Source organism: Cebus imitator, unplaced genomic scaffold, assembly GCF_001604975.1.
Source record: "Cebus imitator isolate Cc_AM_T3 unplaced genomic scaffold, Cebus_imitator-1.0 Scaffold42, whole genome shotgun sequence".
Taxonomy (NCBI): Eukaryota; Metazoa; Chordata; class Mammalia; order Primates; family Cebidae; genus Cebus; species Cebus imitator.
The window spans coordinates 16,356,427-16,366,305 of NW_016107357.1; the positions used below are offsets into that span (position 1 = coordinate 16,356,427).

A 9,879-nucleotide genomic window follows, 5' to 3' on the forward strand; every position below is an offset into this window, starting at 1 on the left:
TCTTTTTCCCTCTAATTAGAGATACTACCATTATTACATACAAACTGCCTTTCTGCATTCCAGACTGTTTCTGAGCATTCTAAAATAGAGAAATATGGAACCATAAATGGAAAGCCCTGAGAATGGACCGACCTATCTTCCTTCCTTCTCCCCTTCCTTCCTTCCTTCCTTCCTTCTCTCCTTCCTTCCTTCCTTCCTTCCTTCCTTTCTTCCTTTCTTCCTTCCCTCCCTCTCTCCTTCCTTCCTTCTTCTTTATTCCTTCCTCTCTCTCCTCCCTTCCCCTCCCCTCCCTTCCCCTTTCCCCTCCCCCACCCTTCCCTGTCTCGCTCTGTTGTCCAGGCTGGAGTGTAGAGGCATAGTCTCAGCTCACCACATCCTTTGCCTCCTGGATTCAAGCAATTCTCCCACCTCAGCTTCCTAAGTAGCTGGGATTAGAGGCGCATGCCACCGCACCCGGCTAATTGTATTTTTAGTAGAGATGGGGTTTCACCATGTTGGCCAGGCTGGTCTCGAACTCCTGACCTCAGGTGATCTGCCCACCTCAGCCTCCCAAAGTGCTGGGATTACAGGTGTGAGCCACTGTGCCCGGCCTGAGAATGGATCTAACTTCCTCAGAAGAGCAAACTGCTGTCTCATCTTTTCTTAGAGTTATCTGCAACTACATGCACAGCACTACACCTTCTATATCTTGTATTTACAAGTAATCGTTTATGTCTTCTGAATTCTATAATCATCTCAAACATGTTTTTTTTTTTTTTGTATTGACCACTTCCTCAAATTCAGAGAGGAAGGAAGACGATATCTCACTCAATATTAGTTTAGCAGTATATGTGAAAAAAACTCAGTAGGCTTGCCTTATACTGCCTTCCCTTGTTGACAATCAATAGCATGGACATTCTGAAAACATGGACGGTAGGAATGAGAATTGTAAGATCTGTAAGTAAGTTGATTAGTCAGTTATTCTAAGTCAAGGATCCTGTGTTGATTTATTCCTCGGTAAAAGTGTCATCATTTGACACCAACATCATAACAGTGACTATAAACACAACTTTGCCACACCTAATATGTACAGCAAGCCAGAAAGAACCATGGGAAGTGGGTTAGGGTATTTATTCTAATGCTGTAATTGATACTGCCTAGATGGAATGTACACATATCATGTAGGACATACTGTCTGCTTTTACCAACAGTATTTTTTCTATTCTTGGCTCAGGGCTTTCCTTCTCTGCGCCTATTTCTCATCTATAGAAAACCGTCTCCTCAATTGCCATGTTTTAAAACCCCACCAGCACCTATCTTACCACCCTTAAATGTCCCTAGGATTCTACTTCATCCTCAAAGATTTTTCTTACGAAAATGGGAATGATCAAGTATTGCTGCAATTTATTCTTTAAAGAATTCCATTTAGTGGCCAGGCGCAGTGGCTCACTCCTGTAATCCCAGCACTTTGGGAGGCCATGGCAAGTGGATAGCCTTAGATCAGGAGTTCAAGACCAGCCTGGCCAACATGGTGAAACCCCGTCTCTACTAAAACTACAAAAATTAGCTAGGCATGGTGGTTCATGCCTGTAACCTCAGCTACTCAGGAGGCTAAGGCAGGAGAATTGCTTCAACCTGGGAGGCAGAGAAGCAGTGAGCTCAGATTGCACCATTGTACTCCAGCCTGGGTGACAGAGTGAGACTCCATCTCAAAAAGATTTTAAAAATTCCATTTAGCTTCCTTGGAGAGAGGATCATGAGTCCAATTTACTATCATTTGAGTCTGCTGTAAAAGCATTACATGGGGTATAATGTAATCTCCAGCATTACATGGGGTGCTGGTCATTATGATAATTCAGATGATCTTTTTTGAGGTTACCAGAATGCCTTCACTTGGGTTGCCTTATTATCATAAATGTAAAGGGATGCTTGTTATTTTCCTGAGGGTAAAATCAGCCTAGAAAATTAAGTGACTTGCTATACGTGATGAGGGCAGGGCTGGAACTGGGGTTTCTAACTCCAAATTCCCAAGTAGGTCATAACAAAGTGGTAACTACAAAACTTACCAACTGGTTTTCTTAAAATGTTTTTCTCCTTAGAAGCGTTTGCCAGAGTCTAATTTTAGATTTCAAGTGTTATTCACACTGTTACGTTTCAACAGGTTTGCAAGTTCTTCTGTGTGGAAAACATACTTTTTCAGATATTCTTTGCAGAGTCTTTGCTGTGCTTTAATTACTCCTTGGGAATTTGCATATAGCTACATTACCACATTGAAGATGCATATTTAACATGCACAATAGGCCTTGAGGAAAAATAATAGGGATTTGAATTACCACGCCATCCAACAATTCCACTTCTGGTACATATCAGAGAGTGGAAGCAGGATCTCAAAGAGATACTGGTACACCCATGTTATAGCAGCATTATTCATAAAAGCCAAAGGGGAAGCAATGCAAGCGTCCACTGATGGATGAATAGATAAGGAAAATGTGGGCCGGGCACAGTGGCTCCCGCCTGTAATCCCAGCACTTTGGGAGGCCGAGGTGGGTGGATCAAAAGGTCAGGAGTTTGAGACCAGCCTGGCCAACCTGGTGAAACCCTTTCTTTACTAGAAATACAAAAATTAGCCGGGCATGGTGGTGCATGCCTGTAATCCCAGCTACTCAAGAGGCTGAGGCAGAAGAATTGCTTGAACCTGGGAGGTGGAGGCTGCAGTGAGCCGAGATCGTGCCATTGCACTCCAGACTGAGCAGCAGAGCCAGACTCCATCTCAAAAACAAAAAACAAAAAAAAAAAAGAAAGAAAATGTGATATATTATATATATCACATTGTGTGTGTGTGTGTGTGTGTGTGTGTGTGTGTATACAATGCAATATTATTCAACCTTGAAAGAAATTCTGACACATGCTACAATATGGCTGAATCTTGAAGGCATGATGCTAAGTGAAAAAAGCCTGTCGCAAAAGGACAAATCCTATGTATAAGGTATGTAGCATAGTCAAATTTGCATAGACAGAAAATAGAATGGTGGTTGTCAGGGGCTGGGGAAAGAAGAGAATGAGGGGTTAGTGTTTAATGGGTACAAAATTTCAGCTGGGGAAGTTTAAAATGTCCTGGAAATGGATAGTGGTGATGGTTACACAAAAATATGAATGTACTTAATGTCACTGAACTGTACATTTAAAAATGGTTAAAATGATAAACTTTATGTTATGTATATTTAAACTCTCTCTCTCTCTCTCTCTCTCTCTCTCTCTCTCTTTCATACACACACACACATGAATAGGAGGCAGAATAGTTAACCCAGATCTGGAGGAGGGAGGATGGGGAAGGCTTCACAAAGGAGATGGCTTTGTCTTGAAAAAAGAGGCGGGGGTTGACAGGCAGGACAAGAGAAAGATATTCCAGGCTGAGGGAATAGACAGGAAGTAAGGAGGTGATTCCAAGGTCATATTAGGAGAACAGCAGGAATTCCAGGTGACAACAGCCCTGGACACTTGCAGGAGATGAAGCTGCAATGGTAGAGGGAGCAGATCTTGAAAGCTCCTGGGTTTGAGCTTTATTCCATGGGTACTGGGCAGCTGCTGGAGTCCATTAAGCTAAAGATATGACCAAGCTTGCATTTCAGAAAGAGAATGTGGGCAGTTGCCCAAATAAAGGACTGGAGGCAAAAGAGACTAGAGGCAGAGACAATGGTGTGGAGACTCTTGCAACAGTCCAAGAGAAAGATGATGAGGGCCCAAGCTGAGGGTATGTGGAAATGGAGAGAGGTGTTAAGAGGATGTCGGAACCTGTGAGAGGCGGGTGAGTGGAAGCTGTGAAGGATGGGAAACAGCCTTAGCATAGATCAGAAATATAACAGAGGCTGAAGGATTAGGGAGGGCTAGCAGTGAGGAGTGAGAAGGAGAGAAAGAATAAGTGCATGGTGGGTATGTTTGGTTCCCTGTGCCTTGTCTAATAACATCCTACATGAGCCCATCTGCACATGTTTATTGAGTGAGTCCTTATAACTACGTCATGACCCAGACAAATAATCTCAATTTTACTCGCAACTGAGAATCAGATTGGAATCTCTCCAATGAAGGTCTTTGGCTCACCCTGCTCCATAAAAGCAACTGCATTTTTCTTCATCAAATACTCTCCCCTAAGGTTTCGCCACAGTCCTTGGCCACTCTCTGAGCAAGCAGTCTGCAGGGGCCAGCTCCTGAAGGTGACAGGACTGCCAGGAATTCACCCACCAGTCACCTTTCTCAGTGGCACTTAAAGCTCTCAGTCTGCACCCAGCCTGCCCTCCTAAGCTGCCCATGTTCTCGGCTGGCACTGAAAAGTCTCAGAAACACTTTAACCTACCTGCACAGTGTTTATCTTCTTCAGACGAGCAAGGAACCCTGTTGCAGTCTAATTAGCAACCGTCTTCCCAGGTAGCTGCAATGAAACTGGTCTCTTCCATGCTATTAAGCAAACTGGGTCCCTCGTTTGCAGTTAGATCTGGCTTCTGTTTGGCTGATTTAGGGTAGGATTATTTCCTGACATTGAGGAACATGCACGGTTGAGTCAAACAGCCCGAAACTCCATTAGATGGTGTCACCCGAGGAGGACACAGGAACAGATGGTGAAGGAAAAGCTTCATGCGCCACAGAAACCTCAGAATACAACTTTCCCGTGTAAGAATGAATAAACTGCCGACAGAGGGCAAAACCCCAAACACTCTGGTCTTCTCAGAGCCAAAAGGTCATTGGGATGGCTTCTTAGAAGCCCTTGCATTGCTTTTTCATTTGGTAATGGGGCTAGGAAATCTCTGTGTCACCAGGAAGGCAAGTGACCCTCTTCCCACTGGCTCTTTGGCAGGTGGCCACGGTTGTATCACATGGGGAATTTGGCAAATCAATCTGATTCTTTTGCAGTGTAGCTGCAGCAAGGATTTCCAGTTAGTGATTTTTGTGGTGGCTCCTATGAGTCATAATTCCCTGATTCTTCTGCAGAGGGGGCGGACCTAAGTTTGTCCTTGTGAGGACCATCATTACTCTTGGTTTGAGAAGTCTGCAGTCCTTGGAGGACATAGAACTAAACCCCAAAATTTGAGTTCTTTTTTCAGAGACAGGGTTTCGCTCTGTCATCCAGGCTAGAGTGCAGTGCACAATCATGGCTCACTGCAGCCTAGACCTCCTGGGCTCAAGAGATCCTCCTGCATCAGCCTCCCGAGTAGCTGAGACTATAGGCATGAGTTAATTTTTTAATGTTGCCCAGGCTGGTCTTGAACTCCTGGCCTCGAGCAATCCTCTTGCCTCAGCTTCCCAAAGCCATGGGATTACAGACATGAATCCTGGCCCGGAATGTGAGTTTGAAGCATAGATACTACCACTGGCCTTCTGGCGGCAAACTTTCACCAAACTAGTGTCTTCTTTTTTTTTGGCCCTTCCTTTGGACTAAAATACACCTTTCTCCTTTTTTTTTTTTTTTTTTTTTTCCTCCTGCTGTTGTTACCTTTAAAATATTTTCATTAAAATCTACTGTCATCTTTTTAACACCATGCCTGTTATGGATTTCTGACTTAATGTTTTTATTTAGAAACTTTCATACATATATATGTATAAAAACAATGTCCTGTTTTGTTTCCTTTGAGATAGGGTCTTGCTCTGAAGCCCAGGCCAGAGCACAGCTGTGGGAGATTAGCTCAATTCAGCCTCAAACACCTGGGCTCAGGTGATCCTCCCACCTCAGCCTCCTGAGTAGCTGGGACTACAGGGGTGCACCACCATGCCTAGCTAATTATTTTTATTTTTTAGAGGCAGGGTCATGCTATTTTGCCCAGGCTGGGTCTTGAACTCCCAGGTTCAAGCAGTCCTCCCATCTTGGCCTCCCAACAAGCATTTTGCCAAGTTGCTCTTTTAAAATTAGCAATTATGCCAGGTCCTGGGCTAGTGTTTCATCAATGCTATTGTATTTAATCCTCACAACAATGATTCCAGATAGGTACTTGTATTCCCATTTTACTGTTAAGGAACCTAAGACTTGTTCAATGTTTCACTGCTTTTAAATGGTGGCAGCGGTGTGGGAACCCAGGCCTGTTTAACATCCAATTCCATCCTCCTAAACTACTGACTAGACTGCTCTTTGCATGTGTGTTACATATATGTACGCATATGCTACATAGTAGGCATGCAATAAACATTTGTTGAATGACTGTTCTGTAGTGTACGTATTTTCTCAGAACTATAGGGGTTATTACTGTTTTTAGAAATTGATGGTAATCATGTAATCTTCTGGATGCAGAGTGTAGCTAAAAACATTCATATCATAACATCAGGTGGAGCCTAGAACAATGACTATTAAAGGGAGACTATTAAAGGTAATACGGTAATGTCTATAACAACCCACTTATAAAAGATATTACTGAGAATAAGTTATGGCTGATAAAGCATCTGGCATAGTCTTTATAATTAGTTCCTCAACAAATATTTACAAATGTATTCTAGCATATTATGTATCATGTAGGTATTAGGCTCTTGATAAACATGTCTTTAATAAATCGTTATTGCAATCCCTTTTTATCACTGTTTAGGCCATGTCTGTGAATTCTCCCAGCTGCACTCATTGAAATGAGTGTGGGTTTGACTGTATTTACTGTTCTTGTATCAGCTCGAGTTTAACTCACACCCAACAGAGATGTTAAGGGTCAAAGGTACTGAGAGAAATTTCTTTATCTATCCAACACGAAGACTGGCTGAATGCTGTGGATAATAAAGTCACTGCGAATGTGTACCTTTAGGGGAAAAAAAGTCTTCTTTCCTTTGAAATGTTGGTTAGCTCTGTTTCATGCTGTAACACATCTTATTAAAAAGTCCCTGAAGCATATTTAAAGAGCCGTGAAGGCTTCACCTCTCTAAGTGTTACTTGCATTTCTCATAGCACTTCCTGCCTCATTTAATTCTACTACTGTTAGATCACCAGTCATAACTTGATGACTAAATTAACATTTTCCTGTTGAAGATGCTTTGGAAAAAAATATATCTTGGCCTTATTATGAACTTAGAGGCTCTGTTAATGAACAGGATGCAAAGGACTCGTTTGGGAGACAGAAATCCTTTCTGGTGGCAACCGTTTACTTCAACATTCTTCTGATGTGCAGGGTGTTACAAACTGGCTTGAGAAAGTGGACACAGAGTCCAAAAACAGGGTCACGTAAGATTAAAAATACAGTAAGAGGTCTGTAAAGGGGGTGAATATAACCAGCTGCCTGAGATGAGCTGATTATGTGGGCTCTGAATTTGGCCTAGATTACTGGGAATCAAGGCAAAAAGAAAAATAAGATGGAGCCGGGTGCGGTGGCTCACACCTGTAATCTCAGCACTTTGGGAAGCCAAGGTGGGCGGATCACGTAAGGTCAGGAGTTCGAGACCAGCCTGGCCAACATGGTGAAACCCTGTCTCTACTAAAAATACAAAGATTAGCCGGATGTGGTGGCATGTGCTTGTAGTCCCAGCTACTTGGGAGGCTGAGGCAGGATAATTGCTTGAACCTGGGAGACGGAGGTTACACTGAGCCAAGATTGTGCCAGTGCACCCCAACCTGGGCGAAAGAGTGAGACTCCATCTTAAAAAAAGAAAAATAAGATGAATATTGTAGGTCTGACTGCCCCCGCCATGTTTATTTGGTTAAAAAAATTTATAAATTTACCCAAATTTTACTTGGCATTCAATTCAAAGAAGGAAAAACCATTTGTCTCCTAAAGAGTTACTGTATTCCTTTAAAAATATCCACAGGAAAGCATAGTAACATTCACTATTACGGCCTACTCACAGTTTGTCTGCCATTCTTATTAGAGAAGAGAGAATGTCACATCGAAAGCACGTCAGAAGTTATGGAAAGTCGTGAAATGTAAGTAAGACTTTAAGTTGTGATTCTTTACAAAGCTTTATTCTATGCCAGGCTGCTTGGAAGAGTTCAGAAATCAGCTGAATATGAAAGCTGTAAGAGCAGCTGCCCAGCGGAGGTGGTACATATCGCACTGCTTTGCAGAGAGGACTGAAAAACTCAATTAAGCTCCTAAAATTCTTTCATCATTGCTAAGCAGCATTGACAAGCTAAGATGTGAACTTGGGAGGTGGACTAAATATACAAGATGTCAGGATAAGACTGGAAAAACCTTGAAGGGTTAAAGAGCTGAGATCATTCTAACACGGCATTTAGCAGAGGTCAGTGTCACGTCGGGCCCCGCAGTTGAGGGGAAAACATCAGTGGTTTGAGTGAAGAGTAGGAGGGAGGTACTTTGCAGCACTTGTGGGAAAAGGCATTCAGGGCTCTAGCTGAAAGGAAGCTCCATATGAAGGCACATTGTAGTGGTTGCCCTCCTTCATCTACCTACCTATCAAAAAATAAATAAAACAATGGGCTGGATGCTTTGTCCTTGGGGTAAATCCTTTCTTTGGTTGGGGCTGCTGTTGTTGTCCGGGTAAATCCCTTTGCAAGCCAGTATGCTTCCCATTTAACCCTGGATTTTACCAATCCTAGCTGTCTCACAAGGGCCTGACTCTCCCTGTCTGTTCCCTGCCCCGCCTAAGCAGTCATTTGACGCCCCGATTTAGAATAAAGGAAGTGACAGACTCTCTAGGCCATGCTGCTTGGACTTTACCAGGGGTATTTCACTCCACTTAGAATATCACTCTTTTAAGTATTATACAGAAATTAACTCATTCAGAGAGTACCTAGGATAAGGTCAAAACTGAGTCATGGCCGGGCACGGTGGCTCCCACCTGTAGTCCCAGCACTTTGGGAGGCTGGAGCAGGAGAATTGCTGGAGGTCAAGAGTTTGAGACTAGCCTGGGCAACATAGGAAGACCTTGTTTCTACACACACACACACACACACACACACACACACACANACACACACACACACACACACACACACACACACACACACACACACACAATTTAAAGCACAAAGCTTTCTCTAGAAGACAAAAGACGGATACAAGAAAGCTGTCTTCCAAGGCCTGAGGGCTATGCCAAAGCAGACAGATTCACGTTATCTCTGTGGCCACAAGAGGTAAACGCAGCGCAGGGAGACCGCAGAACATTTCACCCCTGAAGGAAAGTTACACAGAAGTGGGGCTGTAGGTGTCAGAGGGCAGCTATGCCAGATTACCTTTTAGATCCCTCCAGCCTACCAACCTTGAGGTTCTCACGAATGTCGCAGTAATCTCTATTCTCAGAACTACCATCCCTCTTCCTCACCACCCGCCCAGGCCCCAGAATCCTTTCTTGCTGTAAAAAGGCCATTCCTTAGAAAGTTAAACATAGAATTACCATATGATCCAGCAATTCCACTTCTGGGTATATACTCAAAAGAATCGAAAGTAGGATCTCAAATAGATACTTGTACAGTGATGCTGAAAGCAGTGTTATCCACAGTAGTCAAAAGATGAAAGCAACTCCAGTGTCCCACAATGGATTAATTGATAATGAAATGTGATGTATCCATGTAATAGAATATTATACAACTTTAAAAAGAGATGAGATTCTGAGACGTGCTGCAACATGAGTAAACATTGAGGATGTTATGAAGTAAAACATGCCTGTCACAAAAGTGTGATTATATTTATATGAGGTACCTGAGGTAGTCAAATTACTAGAGACAGGAAGTAGAATAGTGGTTCCCAGGGGCTGCCAGGAAAGTGGGATGGGGAGTTGTTTAGTGGGTAGAAAGTTTCCGTTTGGGAAGATGAAAAAGCTCTGGAAATGGATAGTGGTGAGCTTTGCACAAGAATGTGAATGTACTTAATGACATTGAACTGTACACTTAAAAATCGTTACGTTGTGGCCAGGTATGGTGGCTTATGCCTATAATTCCAGCCCTTTGGGAGGACAAGGCGGCTGTATCACCTGAGGTCAGGAGTT

General features: G+C 43.1%; 1 protein-coding gene across 2 annotated transcripts in view; it reads right to left on the reverse strand.

The window, feature by feature from the left end:
• LYST (lysosomal trafficking regulator) overlaps positions 1–4,788 on the reverse strand; it is a 215,736-nt gene extending 210,948 nt beyond the window's left edge. For both annotated transcript variants that reach the window (XM_017526586.2, XM_017526587.2), the window contains exon 1: positions 4,331–4,788. The gene's annotated coding sequence lies outside the window, so the exon portion shown is untranslated. The remainder of the gene's footprint in view (positions 1–4,330) is intronic.
• Positions 4,789–9,879: the final 5,091 nt, after the last annotated feature.